Source organism: Lotus japonicus, chromosome 1, assembly GCF_012489685.1.
Source record: "Lotus japonicus ecotype B-129 chromosome 1, LjGifu_v1.2".
In the NCBI taxonomy this organism is placed as follows: Eukaryota; Viridiplantae; Streptophyta; class Magnoliopsida; order Fabales; family Fabaceae; genus Lotus; species Lotus japonicus.
The window spans coordinates 129,394,251-129,416,969 of record NC_080041.1 but is presented as its reverse complement, the minus strand read 5'-3'; the positions used below and the strand labels follow the sequence as shown (position 1 = coordinate 129,416,969).

The 22,719-nt window shown below is 34.9% G+C and overlaps 1 pseudogene across 1 annotated transcript; it reads left to right on the top strand.

Annotated features, from left to right (window-relative positions):
* Nucleotides 1-10,642: 10,642 nt before the first annotated feature.
* Nucleotides 10,643-18,731, top strand: LOC130730667 (DNA replication licensing factor MCM4-like; annotated as a pseudogene). The gene is made up of 16 exons (XR_009016423.1): nt 10,643-11,031; nt 11,484-11,779; nt 12,083-12,151; nt 12,495-12,566; nt 12,701-12,837; nt 12,921-13,026; nt 13,111-13,190; nt 14,722-14,878; nt 14,976-15,037; nt 15,655-15,794; nt 15,886-15,951; nt 16,053-16,172; nt 16,252-16,361; nt 16,440-16,827; nt 17,014-17,166; nt 18,047-18,731. The product of XR_009016423.1 is annotated as a DNA replication licensing factor MCM4-like (transcript).
* The last annotated feature ends 3,988 nt before the right edge of the window (nt 18,732-22,719 follow it).

The window sequence follows — 22,719 nt, the reverse complement described above, 5'->3', positions numbered from 1 at the left end:
TGTTCTGTGTACATGAGTTGCTAGGAGTTAGCTATAGAGCTTAAATGCATGAAAACACTAGAACATTCTCCATATTAGTCTAGAAATTTTAGAAAAGAAAGTAGTGATTAATCCTTTTCATGGTAAGTGTCCTATACCAATCTCTCAAAGGGATTGCTATACCATTCCAATGAATGGTTATCCTCATCTACGCATCCAAGTAAAATTCCCAGCTAATGACTCATTCCAATATAAACTTGCATATCATTTCAAATCAATCAAACAGCTGGTAAAATAAACCAAATATTGAAGGTCAAGTTCATGATGCTCGTAGCAAAAACAATGTTCACATTCCCAGTTTGTTAATTAAGGAAAAGTACAAGTAATCCATCTGGATTTGCAATCACTTGGCTTCCATCTGCTGTGAGTATTCATAATTAACTAGCTTGTATTATGTCCTGTTACTGGAAGTGCTCAAGGCCTTATCGGCCTCCATTGGCCAATTCCACAAGTGCGATCATACTCTTCCACGTAATCCATGTTGAGGTACTGATTTATGTCAGAAACATCTTCAGGCATTGCAACTTGAGCACCAGTGTTTAGTTGCGAACAATAATTTTGAAGACTATTAGAGAAGCTGGAGTTTAAGTTCTGACATGGGTTGTTCAAAGTATTGGGATTGTTGTTGGAAGGTTCATTGCCCAGTTGTTGAGTCAGGAGCTGTTGAGGATTGTGTGTATTTGGGATGACACTAGAGGATGAGCTTCCCAGTTGCTGAGGATTGTGTTGGTATTGTGAGCTGTTAGGAAGTGTTGTATCAGCATTGTTCATTCCACTCCCCAGTTGATGAGTCAGGAGCTGCTGGGGATTGTGTTGATTTAGGATGAAATAAGAGGCTGAGGTTCCCACTTGCTGAGGATTGTGTTGGTATTGAGAGCTGCTAGGATGAGTTGCATCAGCATTGTTTATTCCCTTGCCCCGTTGTTGAGTCAGAAGCTGCTGAGGATTCTGTTGATTTGGGATGACACTAGAGGATGAGCTTCCCAGTTGCTGAGGATTGTGTTGGTATTGTGAGCTGTTAGGAAGTGTTGTCGCAGCATTGTTCATTCCACTCCCCAGTTGATGAGTCAGGAGCTGCTGGGGATTGTGTTGATTTGGGATGAAATTAGAGGCTGAGGTTCCCACTTGCTGAGGATTGTGCTGGTATTGAGAGCTGCTAGGATGAGTTGTATCAGCATTGTTCATTCCACTCCCCAGTTGCTGAGTCAGGAGCTGTCGGGGATTGTATTGATTTGGGATGAAATTAGTGGATGAGCTTCCCAGTTGCTGAGGATTGTGTTGGTATTGAGAGCTGCTAGGATGAGTTGTATTTGCATTGCTCATTCCACTCCCCAGTTGCTGAGTCAGGAGCTGTTGGGGATTGTGTTGATTTGGGATGAGATCAGACGATGAGGACCCCACTCGCTGAGGATTGTGTTGGTATTGAGAGCTGCTAGGACGTGCTGTATTAGCATTGTTTATTCCACACCCCAATTGCACAGTCATGAGCTGATGAGGATTGTGTTGATTTGGGATTGGATTAGAGGATGGGGTTCCCAGACTCTGAGGATTGTGCTGGTATTGGGAGCTTCTAGGATGTGATGTATCAACATTGCTTACTCCACTCCTTAGTTGCTGAGTCAGGAGTTGCTGAGGATTGAGTTGATTTTGGATGAGACTAGAGGATGAGATTCCCAGGTTCCGAGGATTATGTTGGTATTGAGAGCTGCTAGGATGTGTTGAATCAGCATTGTTTATTCCACTCCCTAGTTGAGTCAGGAGCTCTTGAAGATTGGGCTCATTTGGGCTGGGATTAGAGGATGAGGTTCCCAAGCTCCGAGGCTTGTGTTGGTATTGGGAGCTGCTAAGATGTGATGTATCAACATTGTTTATTCCACTCCTCAGTTGCTGAGTTAGGAGCTGCTGATGATTGTGTTGTTCTCGGATGAGATTAGTGGATGAGGTTCCCAATTGCTGAGGATTGTGATGGTATTGGGATCTGCCAGCATTGTTTATTCCACTACCCAGTTGCCGAGTCACGAGCTGCTGAAGATTGCGGTTATTTAGGATATGATTAGAGGATGAGGCTCCCAATTGCTGAGGACTGTGCTGGTGTTGGAAGCTGCTAGGATGTGTTGTATGAGCATTGCTGATTCCACTACTCCAAACAGATATTTTCCATTCCCCTATTAGTTTAGACCTTGAATTTGAGATGCCATTGATCTCATAAGAGTCTACATCAAAATGTGTGACTGCAGCCTTTCCCTTCAATGCTATTAGAGCAATATCATAGGCTCTAGCTGCATCCTCAGGACTATCTGAAAGGTGAAATAGATAAAAGATATCTCTCAAGTTAAATGTAGACTATATGATATAGTTTTATTAGTAGAATATGCACACATATTTATGTGCAGGAATAACTCATAATTGATGCAGTTGGAAGTGTTAGAATCGAACTCACGATATGTGCCAAGATCTATCCTTCTAATCCTTTGGCCAAGACCTGCTTTCCAACTATTGCACTCTGGAACTCTGTTTCTTACAGGAGGGAGTGAGTGAGTGAGAGAGTGACATGGAGAGAGAGAGAGAGAGTAATGAAGGATATGAGAAGAGAGATTTCAAACCTGTAGACACCACGGTAAGGGGAAGTGGTTTGACTACTGGCCCAGCTACTCCTGAAATTTCAATAAGATTTTAATGAAATCATTCCTACGGCTATGGACCTTTAACCATATGCTAAAGAAATACTAAGAAATTCTCTTTAAATATTCAGTTCTAAACGTGATGTGTGTTTTAAGAAGTGATGTGAGCACTAAAAATAAAAAGAAATTTTATTGTAATTCACACCTTACCTTCTAGCAACATGCTCAATATAAAATCTTTTGCTCATTTCTTGCATTTGCAAGATATCCGCCCGATAGTCATTCAACTACAATTAAAAGTTTTAGATTGAAACTAATCAATTAATGTGCAACAATTTAATCAAATCTATAATATAAGTTTTTTCCAATTAATAAAATTCATAAATATCCAATATGGCATACAGGGAAATTTGTTAATGTATTGCTGCCTTTTATCTTAATTGAAACTTTGTCATGAGCTCTGGCAGCTTCAGCTCCAGTCGAATATCCACCTACCAACTCAAAACACACAATAAGATTAGAAAAAATTAACAAAACAAAGAACAATATTCCTGCTAAATAAGATGAAAATCCAGATTTAATTTATTAATTTAAGTGAGATTTATATAGGGAAGAAGTATGTACTTACCAATATAAACTGTTATAGTTGAAGAAGACACATGCGCACAAGAGAACATAGAGTGGTTATGTTAGTTATTTGAGGTAAATATACTAAAATGAAATCTAAGATTTTGGCCAAAAATGTACAACCTGTTCTTCGTTCCTCTCCTGGAATTGTATCATCCCATGTAAATGCTTCGTAACGCAGAGCATGGCACCTACATCCAAATTATTTGCACCATCAGGAAATATATAAAACACAAACATATATAAATTAATTGCTTATGTTAAGAGAGAATCGAACTTGGAAACTCCACGAAACTTAGAGCTATCGTTGTCACCATGGTAATTTAGTTCCCTCTGATTCCTGTTACAATTAATTAAGCGCTTATGATAATTACAAAAATATAAAATAATATGAATTACATAATGGATAAAACTTAGATACAGTACCGGTTGCCCGGGGTTCGATTGAGGCATTCCTCTACACGTTTTTCCTCTTCTCTTATTGCCTCCATTGCAATGCTCAAGATCTCGTCTTGGGAAGAACCTCCATGTTGTGGTGGAGGCATTAGGTGATGATGATGAGGTGTTGCAGAACTATCCATGGATGTCAAATTTGTCTTGCATCAATGGAGTAGGTTAGAAAGAATTGTGAACATTTCTGAGGTTGTTCTTCTGTATTTATAGTGTGTTGAAATGTTAAGTTTAAAATAAATGAACATTTTTTTTGCATAGAATAAAAGTAAAATATATAATTAAAATAATTTAATATGTTGGTCAATTTTTTTTTGAAATTGTAGTCAAAGTTTAATACAATAATATATATTTAATATTGTATGTATTTAATGATATTTAATATTGTATGTATTTAATGATATTTAATATTTAATATTTAATTTATTTATTATTTTAAATAATTTAAAATTACTATTATATATATTTATATAATTTAATAATAATATTTTTAGAATAATAAAGTTAGTAAAACAATAATTTAATGATAAAAATAATTTAATACTATATATTTATATTTTGAATAATTCAATAATAAATTTAAATTTTATAGTATATTAAATTATATTATATTATTAAAACTTATCACATGTTCATCAATGAAATTTCTAAACTAAAAAGTAGTGTTTGAATGGTCATTAATTAATTCAACTCAATGTGAATTTGCTTTTAATTCAATTCACTAATTACGCGCCTTATGCATTGAAATGAGAATCCTACGTGGATTAGTATAGGAAGGAAACTTAACACAAAAGCAAACACACACTCTACACTACATCAATGTGTACTGAATTTAACTTTTATTTATATTGATTTTTTTACATGAAAGTTACCCAAATAACACAATTGTCTTGTTTGGGTAACTTTTATCTTTGTATCAACCTTCATTTTCCTTCAAATCCTCCCTTCCCAAACAACCTCTAATTGTTTGGAGAATTTTAGAGAGAAAAAAAGAAAGTCCTTAACTTTAAATTTTTTTAATTAATAAAATTATATAATATTTATGATAATAAATCATAGTAATTAGCATATTATATTCAAGATGATTTATTATTTTCACATTTTTTTAATTATAAATCATTTATTTAATTGTTAAAAACATATTCTCCCCTATCTTTTCCTCTAAAAAACAAAAATTTTCACTAAAAATCATCTCCCAAACAGTCTTTGTTAATAACAACTGAAATTTTAACATCCTTATTTTTAACCAAAACTGAAAAATGATAATATCCAAGCTGGCCAAGACTCGGCTATCTTATCTTAATCTTAATATATAATAAAGAAGAAGTTTTTACCGTTTTGAGGATAATATTCAGTAATTCACTATGCCAAATAATTAATTTTGCAGCGGTTCTTTTGCGGTGGTTTAGCCGACATCACTTCTATTTAAAACATAATAGGTTCGCGACAGCTGGTCTCGACCACTGTAAATGTTTTTGTTCTACGGCGGTTCCAATCGCTGATATGTGTTTTCTTAGCTTTGCGGCGGTCGGGATTTTGATTTTAGCGAAAACCATCAACATACAAATAAAATTTCAGATCCCTCTACTTTGTTCTTTATATCCTTCATCAAAACCCTTCACGCTCGATGACGCTCACAAAACCTCAATGTCGCCTCTACCACGGTGCTTCTCCACCGTCGGCCTGTGTTCCACGTCGTCATCTCCACCACGTCATCTTTGTCCTCTCCATCACCATCGACGTTAGGTTTCGATGAAGGATCACCACTCTCTGTCTCCCATCACCTCTGGTAGGTTTCAAATCTCTTCTATTGAGACTTTGTTTACCATTTCTTCTATGAATATCTCGTAGCTTGAACAATGGTTATGTTGGTAAAATTGTAATTCATTTCAGCCAAATTTAATCTCAGTCGTTAATTGATTCCATTGCAATCTATCTTTCCATAGTTTTTTTATAAGCAAAAATGCATTAATGAGGGGTCTAAGGGATACCCCAACCCATTACGACAAGGTTCAAAAGGTGCAAATTAACTTAAAATTACAGTAACAGGTAGAAGAAGAAAAATAGATAGAAACGATCTTCAGGAGAAGCTTGTGTCTATCTTAATTTCCATGGTAAATGCTCTCATTACGAAGTTAACCTTCACGAACATGCAAGAATAGGTGTGATTGGTTGAAATTCCTTCTCTCATGGGCTCATAGCCATACTTCGATTTTTTCGTTAAACTTGAATTTTAATTGGAACAACTGATCATTTAGCACTCGGACACAAGAAAAAATAAAGGCTTTAACTACACTTGTTAGCTCGAGCTCGTGGATTGAATAAGTTGAGTTCGATTGCTATTTCTTTTTTTTTAAAATTTGTCCTGAATAAATACGAAAGAGTTGCTTAACGACAATTATAACATTTAACCGCAGAATAAATCTTAAAGAACGATATTGTAATGCACATACATAAGCATTTTAAGAAAAACATGCACACTGAATAAGTTGAAACAACCTGAAACCATGAAGTAAAACCCTAAGTGCCGTACAAAAATTCATTAAAACCCCAAATTATCAGAGACCAATTGTCTTTAGAGTGGAGAAACTTTTATCTTCAATTTTAATCAAGTCTCCCAATTTAACAACTCATCCAGCTCTGTCGGAGTTGTTAATGTGCGACTTTCAAACACTAACATGGGAAGCTCTTAGCATAAGGAGAGAAAATTAAGGAAGGCATATGAAGATTCAAAATAAGCAACATTAGATGCTAAGAAGTAATGGAAATAGCAAAGACGGTGTGGATTAGCAAGGCCGGTGGTGCGAGCGGTGTTCGTGAACAAAGGTGAAGAAGAGAGTTTGATTGTTTATCTCAACCCAAACAAGTGTTCTAATCAACGACATCTATTGCATGGACCCTTGGAGGTTTATTGAATGCCTTAAAATCTTTAAATTTCACTTTTACCATCTTCATAGTAGAGATGCTGAAGGAATAAAAATAGCAAGTATATATAGTTTGTAATAAATGACAAATTATTAGTGAATATTCGAGTATATCATTAATAAAATATATTATGTAGACAAAAAACAATATTAATTAAGTAACATGCAGGTAATCCTTAATGGATTCGGATCAGATTTGGATCTTTGTGTGTTAATCTCACATGACCATATCATGTGAAAGATATCTTTAATTATTTTTTTAATGAATAATGATGGTTATGGTCAGTATTATTTATTATTTTTCGCACAATTATAATTTTTTCTCTCCATACATTCATTAACGCTTTGTTAGCCTAGACTTTGAAGAGAGAGATTCAGCATAGAGAGAGATGGAGCATAAAGTTTGAAAGCACCCTTGTTTTTTTTTTGGTCAAACAAACAAGGTTCATTGATAGTGAGCCAAAGCCCAAAAGGAGTAGACAAAGCCACAATACAATCAGTCTTTTCTACAGAGCCCAAACAAATAGACAATACAAATTATGGGCCTGCTAGCTGAAGGAGATGTCACGAAAGACAAGCAAATAGTGAGAACAATACACAGTGAGACCAATACAACAGACATTAAAGGGGTGTTCTGCCACCCTGTCTAAGCTGTTTTTACAAATAAAGTTCAAATACGCTTGTGAATCCGTATAACACCTAAACTTAGGCTCAGATCTTCACATGAGATGGTCATATGAAGATTAAAACATGAGAGAGTCAAAATTCAATTATTAATATAGTGATCTATGGCATCAAGTTATGGAAAGATAATTATTAAAAGTATTTCAAAACATTTTCATTAGCCACATAAATATCTTGCATGCACTCAACATTGATATATGACACATTGTAAGAGCTATTTGACATCATATGAAATTCGATTCCCAGAATCTATATATCTCAGTGCAAATCCACCACTTCTTTTTATACTCTTTTTCATACTTCTCAAAACCAAGCTGGACTTATCATTCCAATCAGAAAATTGACTTGAACAACAATCTAATTAGCCATTAAAATTAGATTGCAAAAAAGTGATAAAAAAATAGATAACCTGATTGGTCGAGGTCGTACTTGATGTAAATAATTAATTAATAAAACTATAGTACTAGGAAGTGACTCTTAAGTCGTTTCATAAGAATTACCAATCGAGCAAAGGTTCAACACTCAAAACACACACAAAGGGGGTTTTTGATTTGGTTGCAGTACGCAAGCATAAAATAATAAGCAGATTAGCATAATAGATTTAAACGGACAAATCTCTTTAGTTCAATATATCGCAACTCAATCATTGGTTCAATAGATTAATTCATTCTTATTGATTCCCTAATTTGTGAGAATTAATTAACTGAGCGAAAATCAATTTACACTTCCAAAAACTATGCAGTTACGAATTAACACCAGCTAAGCGATCATGCATCAACCCTTATTTCTAAAACGGCGAGATTAAGCAAACCATAGATTCAAAAAAAAAAAAGATGAAGATGATTAATAAAGAACAAATTTTGCATTAATAACAATACCTCAAGAGTGCGATATACATACTTGGAAAGGGATTCAATCCATGAAGTTAGCCTTACATGGACGGATGAACGAAAACAACGAAAATATTAGAGAAGATAGGGAGTAGAAGAATAAACCCTAGCAGAACCCTGATAATGAACTGAAAAACGAAATTATATTATTAAGCAAAATGTAGAAGGTAGAAGGTGTCTCAAGTTGTTTCAGCACAAATCCTTAAATAGAGCTGAAATCTAATCCTAATAAAAATCAAATTAAATCCTAAAGATAGAACCTAAAGATAAGATCCTAAAATAACAAATCAAAATACGATAAAATCCTAAATGAGATATAATATCTCGAAATTAAATTTAAAATACAATCTTCACTTCAGCACAAATACAATCTTCATTCTGCAATTTCCAAAATGCCCTTAATGCCAAATATGATCTGAAATTAATAGTAAACTTAATTATAACACATAATAAAAATTCATGACAACAAAAGTTAATTAAGCATAAATAACCATCAATAATGATAAATTAAAATTATGAAAAGTGGGTAAAGTATTGCTCATCAAACACCCCCACACTTAACCTTGGGTACTCCTGGGCAAAATAAAGAAATAGACCATGAAAATTAACTTGTAACAAAGAAGTGAATCATGTAAGATATGCAATAACCTAAAAGATCACATACTTCACAATGAATCTTAGGAAAAGCAGTGAAGTGGGCAAAATAAAAAAACACAGGGTAAGGAATCCATGAACATCATCCAAACATCCAAGCATGCAAAGTAACCAATCAAACCAAGGGGTGAGAACAAAGATGACTTAATCTCACAAGATATGTTGTCTAAGTGTTTACACTCAAGTGTTTAAGGTTTGTGTTTTCACACAAGACACTTAATGAAAAACAAATACAACCATAGACTTGACAAGCCTCTAACATCAACAATCAAAACATATGCACATAAAGATCAAAAAAGACTTTTAAAGGTTGTATGAGGCCAATGACAAGGTAGGATAAAATATGAGATAAGTAGCTAAAATCAAAGCAAATAGAGGAGCAATGAGAAATGAGTAAAAAGTAAGTCAATATAGCAGCATAAAACCTGCAATTCTTCCTCCAATTCCACACTTCATCCTTTCATTCATTTTTTTTCCTCTTGCCCTTCTTCTTTTTTTTTTTTTTTTTTTTTTCTGTTTTTTTGCTTTTTTTTTCAATTTCTATTTTTTTAAACTGAAAGAAAGAAATCAAATTGAAATGAAAGAAATACCACACTTATGTACTTCCAACAAAGCATAACCGATAATTACAAGGAATAAAGAACAATGCACGCTTATCCACTGAGTACTTACTCCCAAAACAATTCCAAAGCTCCAAAATTCCCTAAGGTTAGGTCTAACATGTTTTTCACTTATAAGCTTTTAATGAGCTAAAGAAAATGGAGTAAAAAGGCTTAAAGAAGCTATCAAAGGATTAATTCATTCAAGGTATGCTTATATGGCTAGTGGCTTATTCAAAGAAAATGTCTAAAATCACTTCAATATGTGCATGCGAATATCAGGTATCAACAAGTGTCAAGTCCAGTTCTAGAGTGCAAGTAATCAAGAGTGCAATCACACAAGAAAAAGAATTAAGGCTCAAAATCTCTCGCAGGGGATAAGTATATCATAATTGTTTCAACCTCTAAATTATCAAAAGTAACTTGACACACGGGAATGCAAGGATTCACATCACAAAATATCATGACTCAATTAAAAGAAAGAAAATGCCCAAAATCCAAGCAAGACCTAAGAAATTAAAGAAAAGCATGCATCAATCCTACTCTAATCTAGTCTACATGCGCTAGTCTCCCCCCACACTCTAACGACACATTTTCCCAATGTAGCATAAGCAGATATGGAAATGAACAAGTGCAATAAAAGAAGAGAAGATGAAAAAGAAAACTCTCTGAGTTATGGTTGGAGGAGGGCGGGCGCAATCAAGATGTGCCCAAAGAGCATCCTCAAGTCTGTTGCTCCAATCCTTTTTGTTAGACTGCACCATCTTCTCCAAAATGCTCTTTATCTCTTTGTTGGAATTCTCAGCTTACCCATTTGTTTGGGGGTGATACGGTGCTGTCTTTTGGGGACCAAAATGGCCACCCACTGAAGAGGCGTGAAAAAACTGAAGGACTGACTCGATCTCATGATTTGGAATGCATCTTCTAATCACATGGTCAGTACAAAATTTCCACAAATAGGGGTCATTCAAAAAATAATACTTAGCATCACTCTTAAGTTTATCAATTTGAGCTCTAGATGCAAATGGAGGAACAAAAGACGCAACCAAGTAATTGACAAAAATACTAAGTAATGTTAGCAAACCAAGGGATAGGAAGAGAAACAAAAATACTAAAAAGTCGCTCATCAGGAAAATAATCTCTAATAGGTAAAGTATCAACATCTCTCTCAATTCTGCTCAAGTGATTAGCCACCAAATTTTGTGCTTCACTTCTATCTCGAATCTCCGAATCAAACTCTTGGAGGAAAAACATCCATCTAACTAACCTTGGCTTGGATTGAACTTCCTGCAACATGAACTTTAAAGTTGAACTTTCTGTTGGCTTAGGGTTTTAGGGTTTCAATGTGATGAATCATTCAAACATGCACTTGATGCTACCGTCCAGGTTCCGTGGAAGAATGGAGGAATCAAAGCGGCGGAGGACGGAGGAAGGACTGTGAATACTGAGAGTAACACGTCTGGTCTCAGTTTTGATGGTGAAGACCAAAAGCCTGATGGGAATGTTGGGAAGAGGAAATTTCTCATGCTGATAGCTCAGCTATGTGAGTGGTATCATATAGTGACATATGTATTACGTCAGACATGCCTATATGTCTGAGCAACAAATATGCTTTTTCATTCTGATAAGTTAAGGATATGAATATATTGATAAAAATGAGTTGAAATGGGGTTGCGAAATTTCTACTGTTCCTGTTAGAGAATTACAGTTTTTTATCATCAACTTTGTTAAATTGTCATCTATGGTTTTTGTTTGGTTTTCCATGTGTTCTTAATTCTTCAATTGAATAAAGTTTTTCCATTTTTTTTTAGAATGTTATGAGAGATGGGATAATCTGTAGTGAATTTCTGACCATTAGCCTGATTCTTTCATATGATCAGTTGCTATGTCTAGTAGCTACTCTGAAAAGCAGATTTGGTTAAAGAGTTAACTGTGTCAAAATGTATTGGACTCTGGTTATTGTTTTATTTTTTATCCGGTGAATATACTGTGCAGGATGCAAGATATTGTGGTGGCTGCGGTTTGTCGTTGCCATGCAAAACCATGAAGAAGATCAAGGATTCAAGTCACACACCTCAATTTCATTGCAAACACTGTGCTGAGGTTATAAAAAGTGGTGTATTTATTCATAATGCTTTCAAGATTTTCACTAGCGAAGTTTATAGCAGATCCCTATATTCAATAAATATTAGCAATTGCTTGGACCTGCAACCTCCTCTTTACCTCTCTCCAAAATCCACCTGTGAAACCCTTTTGCGGCACCAACCTCCATCCCTCTGATTACTTTCCTGGTTAGACTCTTTCAAACTCACATGTATTTGAATTTCCGATAAATTTATCTATTTGGTTTTCATGAGGTTGATTTTTTTTAATAAAGTCCATTTCAGTAGTATTGATAAAAAATGAAATATTACTTTGTTTCCCCTTTTCTATTAAAGAAGAAACAAGAAAGCATGAATGAATACACTGAAAATGAAAAGGTAATCGCCTGAAAGTTTCTAAGAAAAATCAGTTGATAGTTAGTTGATATTCTGTGTTTTATTTTGAAATGCTATACATGATTCTTGCTGTTTATTTAATTTGGTAGGATACAGATGCCTTTTTAATGCAAGCTCCACGTGATGTTTTCAGCTTCATATCGTATTACCTCTAATAATTTTCTTGTGAGTTCATTCTCTGCCTTGTATAATGCATTTAAATATTGTAGTCTCAATATGTAGGTTCCTTCAAATTGTGTGTTTCTTTTCTAGTTTGTGTTGACTGGTTATTGTTGTAGATACTTGTGAACCTTGTCCAATCAATGGAGAATGCAGTGATGGCAAGTAAATTGTGTACAAGGAGATATTAATGAATCAGCTCGTAAAATTGTGTGTCCCTATAACTTAATTTGTTGTCGTTTACTTGTTCTGAGAAATAAATGCTGTCTTTATTCGTTTCGTTGTCCTTATTTGCATTTTGTTTATGTCATTCTGATAGGCAAGTTGTTTGTGTGTTTTTTTACCACAGTTTGAGAGAGTGGAACATCACCTCTGTGCAGAATATGCTCAACATTTGTGCTATGGAACTGGATCAATTTTGGTTAGTTTTTTTACATTTAACCCTCAGAGTTTACTTGTACTTATTGTATGTTTGGTTGTATTAATTACTTTTAATTGTTCTTTACTTATTTTATTGTTGCTGATTTCAAATTCCCATCTGTATTTCCATCTCAGGTTCATGAGGATGATTTGTGGAATCATTTTGAGCACATGGTAAATGTGGAAGTGGACAATGCAGTTTATAATTATTCAAAACAAAGAGCAGTTGATACAATGGTTTACGTATTGGAAATGAGGTTAAACTCTCAATGGTATATGATCTTCTCGACTTTTAAGCATGTGTTTCTTAAGAGGCTAAACTTCTGCTCAGGATGTTTACTTGTGTCTCTTGTAGGGTGAAGGAGTTCAAGTATCCCAATTTGCTGGCAGAGCATTACAAGTCATATGCTTGCCTTTTTCGTCAATGGATCTCACAGCACATTCTAGTTATTTTACCCATGGTATCCCTTTCTCTAAGGCAGACTCTAATGCATATATCTCTATTATCAATGAGTAAACATGCTAACACTCTTTAGATTTAACAGCTTGTTGGATGCATAGCTTTGTTCTGGAATGTCCATGGAAACTGCACATGTCCCGACGAGTTGAGGAGCTTTACAACAAGGTATATTGGAATGTGTGTACAATTCTGGGTTGGCTAATATGGTTCACTTCTGGGTTTTTTTGTGTGTTTTTTCTGTGTTCATTTGCCTAGTCTTAGTTGTGTATTTTTTGTGCGAGTCCCAAAAATGAGAAGATTAATCATGTGAACAAGAATATTAATTCTGATTATGGACCCTTGTTGCCTTTCGGATAATGATAATTTGAGGGTTGACCCTTTTGACGGAAATCATCAATGTGAGTCCCTAAAACAAGTCCCTAAAACGAGATGGTTAATCATGTGAGCAATGACCCTAAAGTCGCGAGAATGCTAATTCTGATTACAGACCCTTGTTGGCCTTCGAATAATGATAATTTGAGGGTTCTCCCTTTTGACGGAAATCATCAATGTGAGTCCCTAAAACGAGATGGTTAATCAAGTGAACAATGACCTTGAAGTCGCGAGAATGCTAATTCTGCCTTACGGATAATGATAATTTGAGGGCTAATCCTTTGGATGGAAATCATCAATGTGAGTTCCTAAAACAAGTCCCTAAAACGATATGGTTAATCATGTGAACAATGACCCTGAAGTCGCAAGAATGCTAATTCTGATTATGGACCCTTGTTGCCTTTCGGATAATGATAGTTTGTGGGTTGATACTATTGATGGAAATCATCAATGCGAGTTCCTAAAATGAGATGGTTAATCATGTGAACAATGACCCTAAAGTCGCGAAAATGCTAATTTTGATTATGGAACTTTGTTGCCTTTCGGATAAAGATAATGTGAGGGCTGGCCCTTTTGATGGAAATCATCAATGTGAGTCCCTAAAACGAGGTGGTTAATCAAATGAACAATGACCCTAAAGTCGCGAAAATGCTAATTTTGATTATGAGCCTTGTTGCCTTTCGGATAGTGATAATTTGAGGGCTGACCCTTTTGATCATGTAAACAATGACTGTAAAGTCATGAGAATGCTAATTATGATTATGGAGTCTTTTAATGCGAGCCCCTAAAATGAGATGGTTAATCATGTGATTACCTTGAAGTCGCAAGTATGTTAATTCTGAGTATGGACCCTTGTTGCCTTTCAGATACTGATAATTTGAGAGCTGGAACTTTTGATTGAAATCATCAATGCGAGTCCCTAAAACGAGATGGTTAATCAAGTGAATAATGACCCTAAAGTCGTGAGAATGCTAATTCTGATTACGAACCCTTGTTGGCCTTCGAATAATGATAATTTGAGGGTTCTCCCTTTTGACGGAAATCATCAATGTAAGTCCCTAAAACGAGATGGTTAATCATGTGAACAATGACCCTGAAGTCGTGAGAATGCTAATTCTGATTATGGACCCTTGTTGCCTTTCGAATAGTGATAATTTGAGGACTGACTCATTGACGAAAATCATCAATGCGAGTCCCTAGATCCACATGGCGGTTTTACCAGATATTCATGACCATCTGAATGAATTCCATGTTCGATAAGCACATTCAAACTTGGATTTTTACGTCTTCCCCCATTGTAATTTTAGATTGTGTTTTATTGCAGGCAAATCGACTTGTAGGCTTCTTTTCAGATTTTGAGAGGATGGTGTCATTTAAGGGGATGATTATACAATGTAGCTCAATCATAGCGGAAATAAGGGAAGCTATATTTAGGTGTCTTGTGTGTGGATTCTGCACTGAACCAGTTGCTGTAGAGAGAGGTAATCCCATGACATGTTTTTTCCCATTTACATACTGTGTTATCAGTTAAGTGCCCTATTGTATTTTTAATTTCTTGTTGAGTATTGTGACTTTTAGGGCGGATTACTGTACCTACTATATGCTTGAGGGAAGATTGCACTGGTTCACAACCAATGCAGGTAGTGCACACTATGGTTTATTTGTTTAAGGAAGACCATGAGGGAGCCTGATTTTGAAGCAAATTTCCTATTTCTTTTGTTCTTTTGTTGATATACTATGTGTGCAAGGAAGCTATTCAGTTTCTTTTGGTTTTTGCTCTTGACTGAGAAATCGATGGCAGAACTGAAATCCTATAATGCCTTTGAAATTGTTATTTTAAAGATGCTTGAATTCTTTCTATGTTTACAAATAAAATTAACCTGGTGTTAATGATTAAAATTAATATATTGAGTCCATTTCGAGTCCAGTGTGACAACTCGATCAAAGTGCATGCTCATCCTAAAATACAAGTGACAAAGGGTTAGTTATATCTAGAAGGTTAAGAACTATGCTTCCTGTGTCAAGTGGTTAAGATATATTGGTTCACACATTAATATAATTGAAGAACAATGGATATATTTAAATGATACGTAATTCATGGGTTGATGATGGTATTAAATAATGATCTTGATTGTGAAACTATTCAGCTTGCTTATCAAAAAGTGTAACTGTTCTGTTACGTGTAGAAATTAAGGGCTTGACTTTCAGGTTCGATAGCTACAAAACTGCAATTAACTGATTTGTTATAAAAAATCAGGTTTTCAGATAAGTAAATTGTGAGGATCCAGGAGACTCCTGATGAGATGCCTAAAGGAGGAACACTTCACAGTTCACACAGTTAGCTTGCTGATGCAGGACAAGCTGGTAGATGCTGGAAAGCGAGGTGACGGAGTTGAGGTGAGAGAATATACTATGGCATACTTTCTGACAGATAAATATCCATCTGCTTTTGCTTAATTATCCCATCATGTCTTTTCTTGTGCATCAGGTGACTGGTATTTGTAGGGCTATGAGTGTCAGGGGCCAACTCAGAATTGTCAAGTCATTATTCAAGGTATGCATTATGCTCTTAACTCATTTAACATTTAGAGCTCCATTCTGACAATTTCTATCTTGTTTGCTAAATGTTTCGGTTTTGTCCCCTTCATGTTGTAGATATATATTGATTGTCTTCACATAAAGAAGTCCGTTGAGTCCAGGATGCTGATAGGGGATACTATGGAGGTTGACAATCCCCAGGGAAAAAATGCAGAAGTTGCCTTTGATGAAGAAAAGGTACAGTTTGTATCTATCTTCTATGAAATCCACTTCTTGCTTTATGCCCTTGCTTATTGTGTGTTTGTCTGAGTTGCAGGTGGCTAAACTGAAGATGTCAAAAGATCCGATATATATGAAAGACTAACAAAGTCATTAGTGCCAAACATCTAAGAGCTAGGTGATGTGAAGAAAGACCTTCTTTGTCAGGTTACACATCTTTCTCTCTAGCTATGCATTCATTGATTGACTGGTTTTCTGAGGATGCTAATTTTTATTTTGTTGCAGCTTTTTAGTGGCAATGCTTTGACGTTGGCATCCGGTGCTAGCTTCGGTGGTGATATAAATATTCTTCTCGTTGGTGATCCTGGGACAAGCAAGTCCCAACCACTACAGTACATATACACAAATTATCTCCACGTTGCATTCACACAAGTGGAAGGAGGAGTTCTGCTGTTGGACAAACGGCTTATGTGACCAAATATCCTGAAACAGGCTAAATACATTTATTTATTTTTTTAATCGCCTTTTGTACAAGAAATTTGGTGGACTCTAATTATTTCTGCTTAATCTTCAGGTTCTTGAGAGTGGTGCCCTAGTTTTGAGTGATCGTGGTATCTGCTATATAGATGAATTCGGTAGAATGTCTGACAATGCCAGGAGCATGTTACAAGAGGTTGATTACATTTTTTTGTCTATGCATTTTTGCTAATGAAGTATTTCTGCAGTCATATCTGTCCTTTCTCCAAAACTTGCTATGTTTAAAATATACATTATGACAAGGCCTGCCATACTAATAAGCCTGTGACATAAGAACTGTATACTTTTGAACATCTAATGGGCTTGCCTCTGTTTATTCCAGGTTATGCAACAACAAACCGTTTCAATAGCAAAGGCAGACATTATTGCTTCTCTTAACTTCGATGTTGGCTTGTGCAAATCCAAGTGGGTCACGATATAGTCCTCGCTTGACCGTCATTGACAACATACACCTTCTTCCCACTCTTCTGTCCAGGTTAAATGGCTCTCAAACCCCCTCTTTTTGTCTTGCATGTGTTGATGATCCTCTTGAGTTGTAGATTGTGTTGTTCAGGCCCTGTCGTGCATGCACGACCAAGTATGGGTTGAGCTCCTCCAAGCTCCCCATAGCCATGGGGTTTCCACTAAAAGCTTAGGTTGGCAATTTAGTTGTGATGATGAGTCATGCCTAAATCATGATGATATATAAATTAACTTTATGAAATTATTTTATTTAACTTTAACTTTGTTAACTTCATTTTAAATCTATTTTCTCACTTGAAGATTTGAGCAATATTTTTATTTAAATTTAGCTTAGATTTTGAAATTATATTCTCCTATCTATGTATCAATACTTATAAAACCTTTATTTTCCTATCTATTTTACAACACTAATTTTTAAATTTATTTTCCAACTTATATAATTGTAAAATGCTTTTATATAACTTTAACTTCATGTTCAAAAAAAAAATTAACTTAACTTTTAAAAACTTTCGTCAAAAAAAAAACCAAACTTATAAAAACTACTTTCCTATCTATTTTTCAATACGTAATTTCATATATTCTTTCTGACTTTTGTATGTCTAATCATTTATCTAAGTATCTAACTTTAAGTTAGTTTTTAAAGCCTATATTTCCTAACCTGTTTTTTAATACCTATTTTAACTATTTTTTTATAACATATTTGTCAAATGTGTTTATCTAACTTTAATTTAGTTCTTTTAACACTACTTTCTATCTATTTTTAGGTTTATTTCCTCGTTGATATTTGCAATTATTTTTTTGTCTATCTCTAACTTTATTTTTATAAAACTTTAGTTTCCGAACTATTAGTCAATACTTATTTTAAAATTTCTAACTTATATTCGGGGTGTTAGATGTTGAATGTTGATAGTGGAAATGTCAAGGCATCATAGAACGCAGCAGCCATCAGGTTGTCCCTGATCAGTACTTACTTATGAAAGTGCTCCATCAAGATTCAAGAATGTGAAGTGAATCTGACGTGAACCTTGGAGGACGATGGCTATGGCAGATATAGCATAGAAGTATGTTTTTGTTTCAGTCTTATTCATTTTTGTTGGTTCTGTAAATGGCCTCTTAATATTGCTTTGTAATAACCCGGTGAGATGAGTGGTGGGTATGATCTCGGTGAGGCTGCTTTTTCTATTTAAACACTTGTGTGTACTCATAGGGTCAATCGTGAGCAACGCTTAGCTATCCATCTGAGAATGGCTTGGATAGAAGCAGAACCAAGCTGTGGGTACGTACCCGTACCGGAGTACGTATTGACCAAGCTGTGGGTACATGAATTCTCAAGGTGCATGAACAATAAACAAGAACAACAATTTATGGGAAGTTCCGGTGGAGGATTTTGATTCGGTGATAGATACCAATGTCAAAGCTACCAATGTGTTGCGACACTTTATCCTCTCATGCTCGTGAACAGGCAAGGTGTCATGGTCAACATGTCTTCTGTCAACATTTTCCTCTCTCATAGGCTCATAGCCATACTACGATTTTTTCCGTTAAGCTTGAATTTTAATTGGAAAAACAAATCCTTCTTGTGTTTCTTGCAAGATTAGCTTTCATACACCTAGTAATGCTTCTCTTGTTAGCACCCCGATAGAAGAAATTTCCTTTTCATATCCAAAAAAGGCTTTACTACACTTGTAAGCTCGAGCTCGTGGGTTGCATGAGTTGAGTTTCTCAGGTTTGAGAATTTTCTTAGGTTTTACATGAGTTGAGTTTGATTGCTTTTTGTATTTGTCAAAATTGTTTTGAATAAATACCAAATAGTTTCCTAGCGACAATTAGGTAGCGTTTGGTAGATAGGTGGGAACGAAACATAACAAGACATTTGGATTATGTTATGTATTTGTTATGTTTTTAAGATGGAACAAAACATGACAAAAGACTTCATGAATAGGACACTAAAAAATGGTGGAACATAACACTCTTAAAACTTTTACATGGTCAAAACTACCAATAATTTATATTTAAAACATTTTGTATCTAAACAGTTTAAAATCACTTCTTAGAGTGAAAAATAACTTATTATATTTGTAGACAAAAATAAATGAATTTCTGTTTTTCAAAAAAATTACTTAAAATAAAATCTCACACCCCTGAAATTGTAAAGGGAATCAGTTCCAGGCCTTGTAAAATTTTCGCATCAAATTGGGTCCATAAGAAAAAAAAATTAATTCAATTAAGGTCAAATGCTGTCAGACCTTAATTTTGTCCTAGTCATCAATTACACGTGATTTTTATAATTTTTAATTAAAAAATTAAAAGAAAAATTAATTCCAACTCAATTATTTTTTTTAAAAACTTAATAAAAACCTAATCTAATAATTCCTTAACTAAACAATCTAATAATCTGACTAATAAACTAATCTAATAATATAACCAACTCTAATTATAACCAATCCCTAATTAAAACCTTTCATCCCTAAATTGAACATTCATCTTCTTCCAACCCCCAGAGATCTAGCATCTAGTCGCATAAAACAACAACCCCTAAACAAAAAATAGAGAACAATCAAGGCTCATTCATGGCTCATGAACATTTCTCTCTCTGGGTTTCTCTTCTCCTTTCCCTTTGTTTTCCATTTTCTTTTTCTTTCTCATCACACAAACAAAAAAATGGCTGCAACAACAGAGAACAATCAAGGCTCATTCATGGGTCGAATATGCATTCTAAGCATCAAGGAAGCATGAGGATTTGTGGTGGTGGCTAGCTGGTGGGTGAACCACCACCGTCCAACAAGAGCAAAGAGGATTTTGAGTCGGGCCCTAGGTCATCTGGGCGCGCGGGTTGGACGCCGGATCTGGCTGGAGCACGCAGATCTGAATGCGCCAGAGGGAGAGGAGGGTGGCGCGGGGGCGTGCGAGCAAGACGGAGGCTGGAGCGACCGGTGGTGCACTCGGGCGGCGCGGATCGCTGGTCACACGCGGGCACAGGTGAGCAGCGCGGCTGAGGATCAGGGTGTAGGTCGCGTTTGGGTTGCGCTTCCTGGTATGGTGGTGGGTTAGAGGAGGAGGAGGAAGAGAGAAGAGGAGGTGGTGGTGGTTCTGGATTGTTGGGTTTGATGGAAGAAGAGGAAGTGGAAGATGAACAGAATGAAGATGAAGATGTGGGTGGAAAATAAATTTTGGGGTTAGACGAGTTAATTAGGACTTTAATTAGGGCTTGATTGATTTAATTAAGGATTAATATTGATTTTCAATTAATTATAACATGTGGCATTATTTATATTTAAAAAAAAATGCCACGCGGAATTGCTGACTAGGATAAAATTGAAGTCTGGCAACATTTGTTCTTAATTGAATTAAAAAAGTTTTTTTAGGGACCCAATTTAATGCGAAACTTATACATACCCTGGAACTGATTCCCTTTACAATTTCAGGGGTCTTATGATGTATTAAGCATAAAATCAATAATTTTTTTCAAAAGTAAAATCACTTTTTTAACAATGACAAATCAATTAAAGTGCGTTTGGTTTAACTTATTTTAGTAAAAAATCACTTTTTAAATTAGAAAATCCTTTCTATGTTAGTTCTGAAAACAAATTATTTGAAAACTCTACTTTAGCTTATCATGAAATTCTATTATGATAGATAAGAGGAGATAAAAAAAATTGATTTTAATTAGAGTAATCAAACACGAATCAACGTATGCTTCTCAAAATCTCTGAAAATTAATATTTTTATAGAGTTAAAATCATTTTTTTTCAATCTAAAACATTGTAAATAGCTTAAAGAAATAATTAGATGTCTGTTTTTTTTTTTCAAAAGTATACTTAAACAACTTAAATAATATATAAGTGATTATTTAAAAAATGATTATTTTAAGAAATAACAAACGAGCTATACCTATAATATTCCTTTGATTTCAAATTTTTCTCCTCAATCAGGTATCAAACATGCAAAGTTATATATATAATTAAAATTATGGTTATGTTTTAATGATAAGTAGTTACCAAACACAATACACATAACATTATTATCTTGTTCTATCATGTTCTGTCTCGTTCCGTTTTGTTATGCCATGTTCTATTCTGTCACCAAACGCTGTCTTACAACATGTGCGAATAAATCTTAAAGAGCGATATCGTAATGCACATAAGCAATTTAAGAAGAAACATGCACATTCAACCAAATAAGTTGAAGCAACTAGTTGAAAGCATGAAGTAAAAACCCAAAGGGTCGTACAAAAATCCCTTAAAACCCTAAATTACTTAAGTCCCACCTTCAGAGGGAAGAGACTTTTATCTTCATTTTATTTGGCGCTGCCAACTTAACAACTCATTTGGTTCTGTCGGAGTTGCTAATGTGTGACTTTCAAGGCAGTCTGACTCGTGACTTCAGCGACACTAACAAGGGACAATCTGGTAGGTCCGAGCATAAAGAGAAAAACGTAGGCTTTTGTATATTCAAAAGAAGCAGCATCAAAAGCTAAGAGGTGATGGAAATAGTAAAGACGGTGCAGACATAAAAAGGTCGACGGTGCGAGCGGTGTCCGTGAGCAAAGAATAAGAAGAGAGTTCGATTGCTTATCTCAACCAAAATGGATGTTCTAATCAACAACATCTATTGCATGGATTCTTGGGGGTTTTTTGAATATCTTAAAATTTTTAAATTTTCCACTTTTACAATCTTCATACTGAAGATGTTGAAGGAATAAAAATAGCAAATACATATATAGTTTTTTGGTCGGAAAGATAAATTGCACTCTTCAAGGATTGAACCCTAGACCTTCCCCTCCCAAGTCCCAATCCATATGGCCCCTAACTCTTACCACTTGAGCTATCATTCAAGGACCAAATATATATAGTTTGTAATAAATGACAAATTATTGGTGAATATTCGAGTATATCATTATTAAAATATATATGTAGATAGAAAATAGTTTACTATATTTACAATATTAATTAAGTAGAATACATAGATAAAGTTCTAACTCTAGTTATTAATATAGTGATCTGTGGCATCAACTTGAGATTTTCTGAATAGGCAATAGCTATCAAGTTGAGTTTTTTACTAGAATAGTATAGAAAGATAATTATTAAAAATATTTCAAAACATTTTCATTGGCCACATAAATATCTTGCATGCACTCAACATTGATATGTGACACATTATAAGAGCTATTTGACATATCATATGCAATTCGATTCCCAGATCACCATCTATCTCAATGCCAATCCATCCCTTCTTTTTCATAGTTCTCAAAATCAAGCTGGACTGATCATTCCAATCAGCAAATTGACTTGAACAACAATCTAATTAGCCATTGAAGTTAGATTGCAAAAGAGCGATCAAAAAATAGATAATATCTGATCAAGAACTAAGGAATTGATAGGTTAGCAGTTCAAGATGATTTTCACACATCATTAGCCTTTTGCACAAATTTTCTCAAATCTAATATGTTGTTCTCTATGGTCACAGCTAGTGTTAACACTTTTATGATGGATTATTTCAAGCTATAAGTGTCTTTGTTGTTTTGCTCTCAATGAGATTATAGTCATCTCTACCAACGACTTCGAAA